Below are 15836 nucleotides of genomic sequence, written 5' to 3' on the forward strand. Positions count from 1 at the left end.
AAGATCACCGATATTTTTAACGTGGAAAACCCCTTAATATGTGAGTAAAAACCACGAGTCGTCCAGATCAAACAAATAACTCCATTATAATCAATTAAGGGTACAATAGAGTCTTAAAGTGATTCAAAAACTAGTGCTAACAACCGAAAATCACAAAACAAACTAGCTTACGATTAAGATGGTTCGAAAAGATCATTTCTATGTATTTTTATGGACCAAATGTTAGAAAGACTAGCATATCAATTTTATTATTATTTTTTGAATGGCTATTTGAGATATAATCTAAATTTTATAGATCTCGCAGATCAAGAGATCAAGAGAAGACTGTTTTTAGATGCCCTTTATAGTGTTTGTTTATGGCATGATTTCATTCAAATCATGTAATGCTTCCGCAACTACAGGAATTACCATAATTATTTAAAATATTAAAAACGCACATAATAAGATTGTACCGATTATTATGATAAGAAAATATATAAAAAATTATTAAACTTTAATTCAACAATGAATTTGATTTTAAAAAATTTGGAGTTTTTAATATTGGATATTAATCATTAAATATGAATAAGAAATCTTATTCATGTGTATTAATATAGTAATAATTATGGATCTTGCAAACAACGTTAAAAAAATATAAAAAAATAAATTTTAATATTGAAAATAAAAAATTAAAATATAAGTTGAATTAGCAATCAAAAATAAAGATAAAAAAAAACGTAAATTTGGTTAGTTTGAATATAAGTTGAATTAGAGTTAGATTATTTTTCAAAAGTGATCATCACATGCAGAATTTGTTTGGTGTAGGAGTAAGATACATCAATTAAATAATTAAAACATGTATGTATATTACAATAGTATGAATGGGTTACACAAAAGCATGATGGACTGGAAACAAAACGAATGAAAAAAATAACAAAAAATGGCTTCGCCCAGGCTCGAACTGGGGACCTTCAGTGTGTTAGACTGACGTGATAACCAACTACACCACGAAACCACATGTGTATCGTGTCTCAGTTACTCGTTTACAATGCATAATAATTAAATCAAGTAATAATCATAAACCTTTCACCAGGGGTGCATGTACTTTAATTTGATTTCAGTTTTCTAACATTTTTTTACTCTCTCTCATACTTATTATTTCTCCTTCACTAATATTCTTTTTCTATCTCAATTCATCTTATTTTATTTATTACAATTAATACATTTACTTTATTAAATCTACAAAACTTAATTTTTTATTTCAAACATTCTTATTTTTTTATATATAAATTATAATTATTTATTTTAACTTTTGAGTGACTGTCTGTGTATTATAACATTTTTCTTTTATTTTTATTTAGGTTTGTTTTTGTCTTATATTTGTCACTTTTAAATTTTGTTGTATTTTTTATTACATATATTGACATGTGATGCTTTTGCCTAGATTTCACGCAAATCATAAAAACGTCTAATAGAGTCAATTCATCTGCAAATAATAAAATAATTATAATTAATAAGGATTTGTGCCAACTTTTCAACGTCATTCCTCCTCACACTCCGTTGATTATGAATAGTAGTCATATAAAACTAGTTTTGAGGCAAAACAAACATGTTTGGCCCAAAAAATGTAATACAAGATTAGATGATCACTGAGACGAGTTAGATGGTGCAAGCCATGTATAACTACCATATCTCATAGGGATACTTCCTACTACCACCTCAATAACCATTACATTTTAGATTTTTATACTCACTTTTCCTAATTTTATTTTACATCCATAATAGACAATGTATGATTTAAATATGGGGATGGTACAATCTCTTTTGTTTCTTATTTTATATGCTTTCTAATTTAATTTTTTTAAATGATTCATCATTCTTTTCCTACTTATACTCATGCTTAAAAAAATTTCCTTAAAAATTTAAAGGACTTTCTTGCCTTGCACCAGAGGACTTATGAAATTACAAAGATGTTTGTTTACAACAATTCACATAGAGTGATAAACTAAATAAAGCTCACTTACAAGTAGGGATGAGAACATGATAGGCAGACCTAGACCTACATGGGCCTATAATTTTACCTATTTAAATAAAAAGATTGGACCTAGACTTTTTCAAAAGTCTGTCTAATTAAATATGTCTGGCTTAGGCTTTTAAAAAAACCTATGAAGCCTTATAGGTCGTGATATATATGAATATCTATTAGAAAATAGGCTAAATAGTATATGAAAGGCTTTGTTATCTTTGTAAAAAAAGTAAAGTGGACTATTTGAAAGCCTTAATGTGAAACTCACTTTTAAATAGGCTTCAAGACAGGCCAGACTTTTAAAAATGTCAAACCAGGCTAAGAAAAAAGTCTATAATAGACCATATGTTATTTTTCTTAATTATATTTTGTCAGCAAAATTCCACAATTAGAGGTTATTTTTCTTCAAATCATTTTTGTGAAATGTTGATTAATTGCATATATCAGACGCAATTAAATCCATGAAAAGTAAGAACATGTGTAGGTTCCTCGTCTTTAGCATGTATTATTTAGTGTCCGATAACCTTTATAGATCTCCCATTTCCAGATCTTCAAAATCAATCTGAATGTAAGAGGAGAGAAATAATCTAAAATGGAAACTAAAAAAGAGAGATAAGCAAAAGTAGATGATTGAAAAAATAGATTTGAAATGTGTCTGCCATTCAGTATGAAAGAGACTTGAGATTATTTACTCCTTCCAAGAAAAATACACATCATAAAATTGAAATGACATGAAACTGAACATATTAATGCAAAATATACTCTATAATAATAAAGAAATTAATTCATTTAACTATACATAAAAGAAAGAACTAAACATCATAAAACAAAAACATTTTAGCTACTCCATGGAATCAAAACTAGATGACTAATGGTTCGATTGGTCATTAATTTGCTTGAGTCTTACTTCTTGATCCTTTGAATCTCTAAATGCAGTAGTGAAAAGGTATATATAAGTTACTTTTGTTGCCATATACCTTTAAGCAATCACACCCCCTTTGATTATGAATTGGGAGTTACATGATTTGATATAACTTGCTATAGTAAAAGTTTAAAAGATAAGATGAATTGGGAGTTACTACACTCAAATTCAAATTTATCATAACATGTGATTTTATTAAGAAGTCATGTTATAATAATGGTGGTAATTATAAAATGTTAGAACTTAAAAAAACAGAGTTAAAAAAACAACATGAATAAACAAAGATGAAACTCCACAACCACCTGAATCGGTCAATTCACCAAACCTGCGAATCGACACTAATGACAACTCACTGTATAAATCTGAGTGTAGTTCTTTATTTATTCAATTTATAGGTTGTATGACATTGAATGTACATTCGAAAAATACATGTACAAAGAGATCAAATATTATTCGTAGAAAAAATACATGTACAAAGAGATCATATTGGGTAGTCAAGAACATTAGTCTATATCTTGACAGAAAATATGAACTGAACAAAAAATAATATTAAGGCATGTTTAAGCATTGAAATGAAGTGAGAATGAAACATAACTTGTACAAATAGCATCACATAAACTATGATGTTCACCAACAACATCATCACATGAATAAAATAGAACACGCTTCAAGTAGAGATGAATCAAAATCCAAATCAGAATAATTTATCCTTTTTGGGGGTTTCTTCTTCCAACCACTTTCTTCCATTCAACTTACTTTTTTCACAGAATTTCTTGTCAAAAATTTACAGATTCATCGTGCACCTTATGCCTATTATTCAAAAAGTGTAAGACCTACATTTCTTTAGCAGTATTAGAACTTCAAATTCAATTAAGGTTCAAGTTCTTGGATATTTTCCAAGAAATAACTCAAAATTCAGCTATATTAATATGACAATATAACTACATATAGACATTTTATCAAACAGGATGCGTGCAAATAAGAAAGTGTAAAATAGACTCAACACATTAGCTCTTAAAAAATTCAATAACACAAACAAAATTGATCATAAAAGAATGGTATTACCCATTCATCCATTGTTATAGATTCATCATCCCTTTTGCATCATCATTCTCATACATCTAAAAATATATATACCTTACAACTCAATAAAAATATCACATCATTAAAATGAAATATTGTTATTAAAATATTGAAAAATATATACCTTCGGATGTTCCAAACTCGGCATATCCAAAACCTTTAAATCTCCCGCCGTGATCTATGTTGAATTGAAATCATCAAATTCACCACAATCTTTGAAGATATCTTCTTATTAATAACAAATTAATTCATAAAATTTGCAACCATCAACATATAACAAATTAATACATTACTTTTCTTCATTCTTGTTTCTTAGTCATTGGAGTACTACATATTATGGATTAAGTCAATGTTAACCGATATGACAAATTTCAATCAAATGATATCAGATTTATTTCAGACAACAATTATTCTAAAGACCTGCAACTAATATTTGAAGGCAAAAAATAAATTATAACCAAAATTAGTAAAACAATAGTAAATAAAAAACTAACAAATTAAAAGAGGGAGATTTACCAATTTTCGGTGTTAAATTTGTATTATCACCTACCTACCAAAAAAATGAGGAAATCAAAATAAATGTATTGAAAAATAATTTTTCAACCTTTTGTGATACCATATTCATTTCAAACACAAACTACCAATCATATTCATATAAGAAACAAACATTCAACCAAGAAACAATCAACCATAATAAAAATATTAAGACAATTTTACCAAGATTCAGACATTTTTTTCCAGATAGTTTTCTTTTCTTTCTTTTTCAACAATGCATTAATAAACATTTAAATTAAAAACAAAAAATTAACATATCACATGAACTCGCAGTAAATAAACAAAAACAAAATAAATTTTTGACTAATAAATAGAAGAAAATAATTTTCTCACATGATAAAATTTTCAACTTGATGGACAAGAAACGTTCATAATTTTCAAGATCAAGAACAATCTTCAACCAAGAGAAAATTTGAAAATTGAACATGAGTGAAAAGGAAATGCACACCAAATAGTTTCATCTTCTTTCCTTCTTTCCACCATCATCCAAGACAAAAACTTCACTATGCTAAAAAGAAGACATTGTCTTTGCATCAGTTTTCAGGAAGTTGCATTGTTCTGCATAATAAAAAATATCAAACATTAAACATACATAAAAACCAGATGAAACCTTTTGCTACCTGTCACTTTACAACAACAACAAAAAAAAGCAATGCACTTTTATAGATCTGAAGAAGAAAATGAAAAAGAAATAAAAAAATTAGCTTCAATCAATGAAGTCCGTATGAAAAATATAAATAAATAAATAAACTAAAATGAAATTGACAAAGGAAATCAAATAAAAGAGGGGGATTTACCAAATTTCATTAATGGTTTCTCAAACCTCTTCATATCATTTCAATCTGTTGCTGCAAAAAAAAAAAAAAAAAAAATATATATATATATATATATATATATATATATATATATATATATATATATATATATATATATATATATATATATATATATATATATATATATATATATATATATATATATATATATATATATATATATATATATATATATATATAATATAAATAAATGTCTAACTTTGTAAGACAAAGGCATGAAACTTCATAGAATTTTCTATGAAAATAAAAAGTTTTGTCTACAATACTTTTCGACCTCTAAAAATAAAAATAAATTCTTAAAATCACTTGAGCTTGAAGATAAGATACTTTTGATTTGTTATTGACTCCAAATCTAAAATCTCATCTATAATATTTTATAGATCTGAAGAAGAAAATGAAAGAGAAACAAAAATAGGAGCTTCAATCTATGAAGCATCAAAAGGAAGAAAATATAAAGGTTTTAATCTATGAGCTTCAATCTATGCGTATCAGTTGGGAAGATGAAGTTGGATAGATGGTTTTGAAAAATGAAGGTTTTAGATATGGTATTGAGAGAAGGATTTTTGAGAAATGATGGATATGAGATTTGGGGAAGACAAAAGGAAAAAAAGATAAATTTGATAGTGACAGGTTGATATGGAAAGTGAAGAGTTTTGAAATATCTACCGTAAATGTATAGAAAGTTCATTATTATATCAGTAATTTACAAATACAATAAATAAATTTTGCGGTCGGCTGTAAGTATATACCGATCACTTGCTCTCATATGTGTTGTCTGGGTGGCTTGATAGTCGGCTGACCTTGAAGAAGGGATTTCCAGCTTGGTGGACAACCAACTTCCAATGGATGTGTATGGCCTTTCTTCACGGGTTAAGACGAACCGACGCCTTTGGACTTGGATCTTCTTTGGGATCTATCGAATGGTCGGTTATCTGATCAAGTGCCGAGGAGATTCTTATTGTCATTTGTGGTGTTCAACGTCTCTTTGATTCCCTTATGACTTCGTCTCGTGCAGAACCTCCTAGTTAGTTATGCCCGATAGGCCTCGACAAACACAGGTCGTCCTTCTTCTTACTTACACCCAGGTCGCCTCCCCTAGATTTTCCTTGGGAACAAAACCAGGGTGTTGAGGACTTCTTCAACCGATGGAGAGTCATGGGCCGAATATCTGACCAATCATCTGATCTTCTGAGTTACTTTACATTCGGAACTTTCCCTCATCTCTCAATTCTCTTATCATTCCATAACCCCAAATTTTTGGTAGTTGTCCAGGGTCGGACTCAGGTTGTTACAATGACGAGACATTTAACATGAGGTTCGTACGATGATGAGACATCCAACGCAGGCCGAATATGGGACTATTTAGTAGATAGGGTTCCAGAATGCTGTTAGGTAGATCGACTTCGTCTATGTGAATCTGAACCTAGATCTGAGAGAGTTTATCAACTGGTTTTGCCGAGGGTCCAGGGTCGAAACTTCTGATCGACCGGAGTGTTGTAGAATTGGATCCCGACCATAGTACGTTTGTTGGCGTCATTTCTCAGCGGAGCAAGGCCGAAATGAGCGATCGATCAAGATCGAATCAGAGTTTGGCGGCTCCGCCTCCGTGGGACCAAGATCTCTGGCTTTGGGGAACATTGATTCATTTGCCGAAGGTGTTTTTGGATTAATATATGAGAATTTAACTTGACATCATGAAATCGTAGGAATCAAAATTTGATTCTCATATACGGTGCAACTATTTCATTGTGGAACAAGAAACATAAGAGATCACAAAAGCTACGACGTAGTAAAGCTCCGCGAGTAATTCCTTAGTTTGGTACCGTGGATCGAAGGATACGATCACGATGCTTCTTGAACTGTAAGTGTTGATCTTGAATCGACATCTTTGATCGATGTCGATTTTGAATCGGTGTTACTGAAATCCGATATAATGGTTTAGAGGGGTGTACCTGCATGCTTAGCACTCTAACGATCAAGTCAATTTAGGGTTTAAGATAACCATAATGGGAGTGGAGATTAGAGATTGTGTTTCTGAAAACCCTTTGTGAAAGTATTTATACCTTGGGTTTGATGGAGAAGGTTGAATAAATGGGTCTTGTGTCATTAGACCTTTGGCCAGTGCAGAGCAGTTGGTCCTTGGACCTTTGGCCGGCACGAAACTATATATATATGATTTAATTGAAATACACTGACAGTGTAAAGAGATTTTACACCGTCAATTAATCCTATATATAACAATGTCTTTAAAATAATTAATTTATTTAATGATCTATTAAGTGTGGATTAATCGTGTGACCTCCTTAGGTCATTTTTTATTTTGGGATCATGAAGGGCCAATGCCCAAAAGAATTAACTACATAAGAGCAATCCTCGAGGAGTATTTGCCAAACATATTCGCTACGTATTTACCATACACTTGTTGAGGACACTATCATAATACTTTATACATACCCTATGGTTTACTCCAAGTTTTGCAAGTGAATTAACGTAATGGTTGGCTTCGATGCACACGCATAATCCGAACTTCCAATTCCTTCTTAAGCTCAATTCGAGTCTGGAAAAGTACAGACAGACCTGCGTCGATTTTATGTTTTTCATTCAATAGATCATTGTAAATATCCTTGGAATCAATTTGGATTTCGAATTTTTGATACCCTTTACTCTGAACCAGCTTGAGACCTTCCAGCAATCCCCAACATTTGGCCACTATGGTGCTACATTTCCCAACGCCTTTAAGAAGCCCCCTATCAAGCTACGCATGGTGTTCCCGATTAAACCTCCGCACTATGGTGCTACCCTTTACTGACTGGCTATCTTACAATTTCTCAAGAAATGTAATGTTGATTCTTATACTCCTGTGAATTCCATGCAATAAGGGTCACATATATGTCTTTGAGAAAGCATTTTCTTACCAGTAGTATTTTCATTTGTCAGATCTGCAACAGTAGTATTTTCTTGATCTTGAGTGAGATTATTCATGAAATCATTCAGTAACAACCCTGGAGCCACCCAACTTTCATACCAAATATTGATGTTCCTACCATTTCCAATCGACCAAAACACCATGTTATTGATAAGAGGACAAAACATCATGTATTTTAGCTTCCATATTTCCAGTTAATAAGTTAAGTCTATCATATTTTCCTCATAGAACCTCACACCAAAGAGCTTTATCTTCATTTATAATTTTCCACGCCAACTTGGCTATGCATGCTTTGTTCATTTCAATAAGATTATCATACCCAAGCCACCATGCTCCTTAGGTTTTACAATATCCTTCCACTTTAGAGTGTGGAGATGTTTGTCTCCTTCATGATCTCTCCAAAAGGAACAGATGTCTTGACAGTTGATATAGATTCCATGATTATAGTCCTAAGCATATCATGGATTCCACTCTCTATAAGCACATTGTTCACAAACTTCCAACTTATCTTATCATAGGCTTTTGCCTCTTTTGCCTCTTTTCCCTCTAAGTTTATTCATACTATGCACCATTTCTTATGTCACCACAATGTTTTCGAGGATACATCTTCCTGGAATAAAACATGTTTGATAGGGGATAATATATCCAATAACCCTTTTTCAACCTATTCACTATGACTTTGCTAAGGACCTTATAATTAGTGTTACACAAAAAGATAGGCCTAAACTGGTGCACAAACTGAGGGCTAAGGACTTTAGGAATCAAGCACAATTCAATTTTATTTACCTCTGCTATGCTGTGAGGATTCTTCCACAAATTTTAAATGAAGCTGCAAACGTCATGTCCTAATGTGCTCCAAGATTTATGATAGATTCCTTCCTGTAGGAAATCCATAAGGTCATGGAGATTTCCAGGGGGCATATCAAAGACCTCCTTCTTGATTTCTTCTGTGTTTAACTCTTCTATTAATTAATTCACCATGTTTATCACAAGAGTTGGAAAGGTTGATGTGATTTACTTCCAATCATCAATCTTAACATCAGTAGTGTAAAGGTTGTGATAACATTCATTAAAAAGTTTCTTGATCATCCCCGAATATTTAATCCATTCTCCATTAGAATTTTTGTAAAATCACCCATAAATCTTTTCATATAACACATCAACAAATTTGACATGCAAGGAAAAGTACAATGAAAATCAAAATAATATGCCAAAAAATTAAAGCAACTCTACAACACATGACAAAAGAAGATAAAATACAAGAAATACAATAACTTGTTTACTCAGTTTGATCAAACAATTAACCATGGGAAAAAAATATGTCTTATTCACTATTCTTCCAAAAGTTGTTACAAAAGATTACAAATGAGTTATAAGAAAATAGTCACCCAAATTCCAAAGAAAAAAATCTTATTTCTCACCCTAGTGTTTCTCAAACTCTCAAACTCTCTAAATATGAATGACACGAATTCAAAGTGTTTAGAAGTGTTTCTTAATTCCCTTATATATCTCCAGAAAAATTCCAAATTTCAAGAACACACTCCTAACCCTTCTCTGTGTTCACTTTTACAGTTTAAAAGGTTGTAAAGACAAGACCGATAAAGATACATATTTTTAACTGCTGAAACTCAACAAATTCTTAACAAACTCAAAACATAACTTATTAACGGTTAGAACAAAAAATATATAATTTTATATTAATTTAGTGTATCTTATAATATCTCTTTATATATTAGAATATTTCTAAATATCTTAGTATATCTCTAAATTGGTGTAAAACATATTTATAGTATTATAATATATCTTTGATACTCGTGAACTGCGAGAACCGAACCCGTCGTCCGTCAGATTGCCTCAATGGCTTCGACATCTTTTGTCGATATTCTTTCTGCTTTTTGATTTTCTGATTTCTAAAAATATTGATACATGTTTACTTTCTATTCATCACTTAATATTTTAAGACATATTTCAACAAAAATAAATTAGAGTAAATTTATTTTGGATTTTGTTCCATTGTGGAACCATAAATGGTGATGGTTACGGAAACTGCTGTGGAAGGGAGCTTCTAGTGCACTACATTGTTGTGACAGTGTGGGTCGGAGGTTGTGATCATGGTGCTTCTTGAACCATAGGTATCAATGTTGATGTGATGTTGTTAACGGTGTTGTCGTCTCCGATACGGTGGACTTATGGGCTACCTGCATGGTTATAACTCCAACACCCAAGTCAGTTTAGGGTTCATGATTAAAGATAGTGAAAATGGAGATTATAGATTGTGTACCTTAGAACCTCTTACAAAGGTATTTATACCTTGGACCTAGTGTAATAGGTTGGACAATGGGCCTTGAGCTATTGAGCATTTGACCGGCGGTGAGTAATAGATTTGAGCCTTTGGTTGGTGCGGACCAGAGGGTCTGGGATCTTGTCCAGCATGGACCAGTGGCTCCTGGGTCTTTGACTGACACGAAACATTTTCCCCCAAGACTCGTTGTACATGTTTGATATTGGGGGAGTCTTTTAGTAGTTGTGGTCGGGCCTTGAGGATGTTTGTCCATGCGTCAGATGGCTTGCGCCGCTTTGGTTTGTCAAAGTGTGATGTGAATGGGAGCATTAAATACGATCTCATTATTGAAACATTTTTCTATTTCTTCTCTGACATGTGATATGAAAATTTATGGGGTGACGTGATGCAGCTTTCCGTGCACTTTAGTGTACATGAGTACGGTTGTTTTCTCCAGATGAAATATGATCGTTGATATATTCTTTCTTTCAATCTGATGTGTTTGATTGCTTTTGTGTATATAAGTATGGAAAGAGATTGCGGAGAAATTTTTTAGCCCTTCCACATATTGAGTTTCCCTTGTCTCTTTGGGCTTTTCCCTCTTGTTTAAGAGCACTTACTTCCCAAAGCAACCACGATCACATGTTCATAAATTTGAAGTGCTAAAGCTTTGATTTTTCAACTTCTTTTCTCATTTCAGAGCCTTTGCCTTCATATTTCAATGTACCTTTCTTCTTCTCGGCTTTTACTCAAAATTTTATCTCATTTTTATTACGATGAATGGTAACCCTATTGTCGCTGAGAGTCATTCAAAGGATAATGTTTCTTCATCTTTGAAAAGGGGAATGGAGTCTGAGTCACATTCATTCCCCTCTATCAGTAGGGGGTTCTGAATCAGAGATAATCATTTTGAGTGATGATATAGAGATGGAGGGGTTTCCTAGAGAATGTTTGTCAGATGAAGTTCTCTTCATGAGTACGTCAGAATCCTTATTCCCCGTGAAATTTGGTGAGGATGAAAACCTTGTCGAGAGGCCGATGCCTCCCTCTATTTTGACTGAGGAAGAAATAGAGGTTACTCGTCAAAGGAGGGAACACATCAATCACTTTGTTCATACAAATTGGGAGTCAGTCGGTCATGATCATAACAATGCAGAGATTGCTCGTCACATAAAGTGTGAAGGGCAGCATGACGTCGTGTCTTGGGTCAATCCTGGTGATCATCATAGAGACAACGTAATGGACCACAGAGGCTATCGATTAATAGAGTCGGCCAATGCGAGAAGGTATCATTGAGTGACCGCTGAAATAGTTGGGACTCATTGTATCCTGAATACTATCGAAAGCCATAGCTCAGGTCGACATCATATTTGGTGACTCCTCAGATTGGGTGATTCTTCCAGTAGGTCCGGATGAGAGGGTGTGTAGTTCTTTCGAGGATTGCTCGACTCCCCTGTATGAGTGTCTCTTTACTAGTTTAGAGATGTTAGACGAGGGAAACTGATCTAGAGGGGGTGAATAGATCCCCGGTTAAAAAATTAGAATTTAAAATTCAGTTTTAAAAATATTTTTTATGGTTTTGCAAAAGCGCTTCCGAATCGAAAACTCATCTATCTGAACTTGTTATTGAAAGGACCGGATATGCGTCTAAACCGTAATGTATTAAGTTTAATACAATATCGAGATGAGAATTAGAATCGATATGATTTTCTAAAACACATTTGAACATAACGCCTTGATAAACTATTTCCAATGAAACAAGTTGACAAAATTGACTTGAGAAATTCGTCAAAAACTTGGTGTGCAATGATCACCAAGCATAATTTCTCTACGTGTTGATAATGGTGGAATCCAATTGCAATTGTTAGATTGCAATTCTCTTCATAAAAGAAGTTTGAAAAATAATCCAACAACACTTAGAAATTTTCTGCAATTAACTATTGCACACTTAATTCAAATCAATATCAAATGTAATCTAGAGAGAGAGAGAGAGAGAGAGAGAGGATTTTTTTAGACAGTTCCCCAATAGACCTTGTTATGGATACGTTTGCCCCCAATTCCAAAAAGGAATTGAGATAGTTTCTATAACCTTTTACAAAATGTTATACAAGAGAAGAAATAGCAATGCAACCCCTCAAATTCAGTATTTGTTGTCGATCTTATCTTCTTCTCTCCCCTTGATCTTAAGCAAGATCAAGTGACCCAAGAACTCTGGTGGATTCTCTGGTTACCGCTACTCGGCTGAATCTAATCGTAAGATGCTTGTGAAAACTTTTAAATCAATCCCGATCTTGGATGGGAAACCCCAATTGGTTTTATCATTGAAACCCCTAAAGATTCTCAACCCAGTTAAGATTTTAAAAACCCTAACTTTGACGTTATCACTCTCAATCTAGATCACTCAATAAGAATGATTATGTATAATTGTTGAATGTATGAAATGAAGAAGAATGAAGATGAAGAACAATCTTTTTATATTTTTAGGTTTCGATAATATGAAATGAGATGCATGAATGTATTTATATGCGTGTGAGAAAGAGGGAATATAATAGAAAATTAGTGCAAAGAATAACAGGATTTTTCAACAAAAAAGCAGTTATGAGCCAACCTATAGAACTTCATGCATCGACCCATGAAGGTCAGAGACACATAATTTTTTAAAACACGAATTATGCATCGACCTATAAAGCCATGTGTCGACTCATAGAAGAAACTTTTCTTTTATGCATCTATCTATAACACGAGTGCGTCGACCTATACTGCCTAGAAAAGGTTTTTTGAAAACTTTCCAATTTTTTTGTGCAGTATGAGTCAACCTGTGGCTTTCATGAGTCGACCTATAAAATCCATTTTGACACAAAAACTCGTTTTTTGACTTAGCAAATGACTCTAAACTGATAAGAATGATTCTAGGATGATTATGCACCCCTAGACATGAAAATGCACACCTAGACTAAGAGGATATAGTCCAATGTACACAAATACTTAGTGTCCTAGTTTTGACATCAACCAAAACATACTACTAGAAGAGAAATGCACTCACATACTCCTTGTTTTTTATGGTGGCAAAACTTAACGAAGTATTTGATGTCTTGAAAGCTCCCCATGAATATGTGCACCGCAAATAGATGACTTTGTCTTCGTTTACTTCTCCCTCTTTGACAACATAAAAAAGAGAGAAAAAAATACCCAAACATGAGACGCACCAAGTAATCTTTAAAACACGCATAAAGCACTCAGAGGCGTTTGCAAAAGAAATAGAACATCAATGCACATTAATAAATAATGATGTTAATTAAGAAAATGCCAAAACATAAATAAACAGAACAACCCAAGCACAATTTTAACAAAATCAAAAGATTAATACAAAATTTATAGAGATTGTTCATAAAAACAAATACATAAAACACAGTCACAAAAGAAACAAGAAATGCATGCTAAGATGATTTTGTCCACAACATAGATATTCACTTTAATGCCTTTTTTCTCTAGGATTAGGTCTCCTACCCCTGAACCAAGCCTGTCCATCGTGTCCTTATTGAGCATCCATATAGTCACACATCTCCCTGTAGAACTGCATATAGTGAGTGTGATTTTTATTTTCATGATGAATCATGTTATTAATACTGGTAGATGTAGATCCATGATTCAATCTCATGTCTTCCCTTATTTGATTGAATTGTGTGCCTGCATATGATGCAAAACTTTCAAAACATATGTCCTAAGCATTCAAATGATCCTGAACTATTTTGAAGAGCTCATCCTGAGCAGCCGCAAATTCTCCACACCATCGTGTATCTTCTTCATATCGCTCTTGTTGCTGAATATGTATATGTTTCAGCAAGGTGATAATGGTGGATTGATCACCATTTGACCCATCTCCATAATCAAATTCATTTGATAATGGAATATGAAGAGTGCTTGATAGTTGTTTGATATGAATCATATTAAAGTCTATGAATGAGGGCAAATTCTTTGAATATCTAGGTCCTACTCTTCATACGCAAAGTCACTCTAGACAAGGGTATGAGAAACTCCGTCTCATCATTCCTCGTTACTTAAGGCTCGTGGCGCGTGATACTTCTCATAACTGACAAGTTGTTGGAGAAGAATCCTTATTGTTGCTCCTCGAATTGGTCTTGCTTTGTGTGAAGAAGACTTGGCACTTTGTTTGATTCACATTATATTAAAGTCTTTGAATGAGGGCGAAAGCTTTGAATAGCTAGGGCATACGCCCCCGTATGCAAAGTCACTTTAGACAAGGATATGAGAAACTCCGTCTCATTATTCCTTATTACTTAAGGCTCATGACATACAATTTGAACCGTAGTTACTAAGTATTGACCTTTGATGTATCTTGTATAATCCACTGTTCGATATGACTGGGATGTCTTGTGTGAAAGTCTGGACTTGAAGCTTTGAGATCCACAGCATTAGAAATAGTCATATCAAGTGATCTAGGGACTTTTGGTCACTTGAATAGACAATGGGATTATACATGATCAAAGGATTTAGTTGATCAAAATTGTTTTTGATCAACATGAATTAAAGAGCTTTAATTGACTTAAAAATTGATTAACTTAATCTAAGAGTTAGAATTATGCACAAGTTATTCATAAGGGAGCATGTCATGTTAATCAGATACCTCATAAAACTTGATTAAAACTATCTACTACTCTAAGTCAAAATTTAGTCCTAAGAGAGCATGCATTTATATGGTTAAAACAACAAAATAAACCCCTAAGGATAAAATGGTCATTTCACAGTAATATTAACATTGAATTAATTTCTAAACATGAAAATCCTAACTAAAATCAATTATATCTAACTATCATAACATTCTAACATTCTAGAAAATTATCTAATTATCTAATTTTCTAAAACTAATAAAAAATTAGTGAATTAACATTCTAAAAAATCTATTACTAATTAATTTCCAATGTTTCTAAAATTCTAATCAAGTCTTAAAACTCTAATTGAACTAATTACCACCTAATCCTATTTAAATTCTAATAACTATCTTAATCCTAAAATCTAATAATTGAATTATGCACAAAAATCAGAAATTAAAAAGAAAACAAATCAACAAAATAAAGTAATATGAGAAATGAGGTATGATTGTGAATCTTGAAGGGGAGGTGTAAACGAAGATGCTTGGGCCTCAAGCCCAAGCTTCAAACTCGGGTCCAAGTCACCCCATGTTGAAACGTCTCCCAGCCAAAACGCTC

The 15836-nt window shown here is 32.6% G+C and overlaps 1 non-coding gene across 1 annotated transcript; it reads right to left on the reverse strand.

Annotated features, from left to right (window-relative positions):
* Positions 1–920: 920 nt before the first annotated feature.
* TRNAV-AAC (transfer RNA valine (anticodon AAC)) lies at positions 921–994 on the reverse strand. Its single transcript has one exon. It is a non-coding gene; the product is annotated as a tRNA-Val (tRNA).
* Positions 995–15836: the final 14842 nt, after the last annotated feature.

The sequence above is a fragment of the Lathyrus oleraceus genome, chromosome 7 (assembly GCF_024323335.1).
Source record: "Lathyrus oleraceus cultivar Zhongwan6 chromosome 7, CAAS_Psat_ZW6_1.0, whole genome shotgun sequence".
Lineage (NCBI taxonomy): Eukaryota > Viridiplantae > Streptophyta > Magnoliopsida > Fabales > Fabaceae > Lathyrus > Lathyrus oleraceus.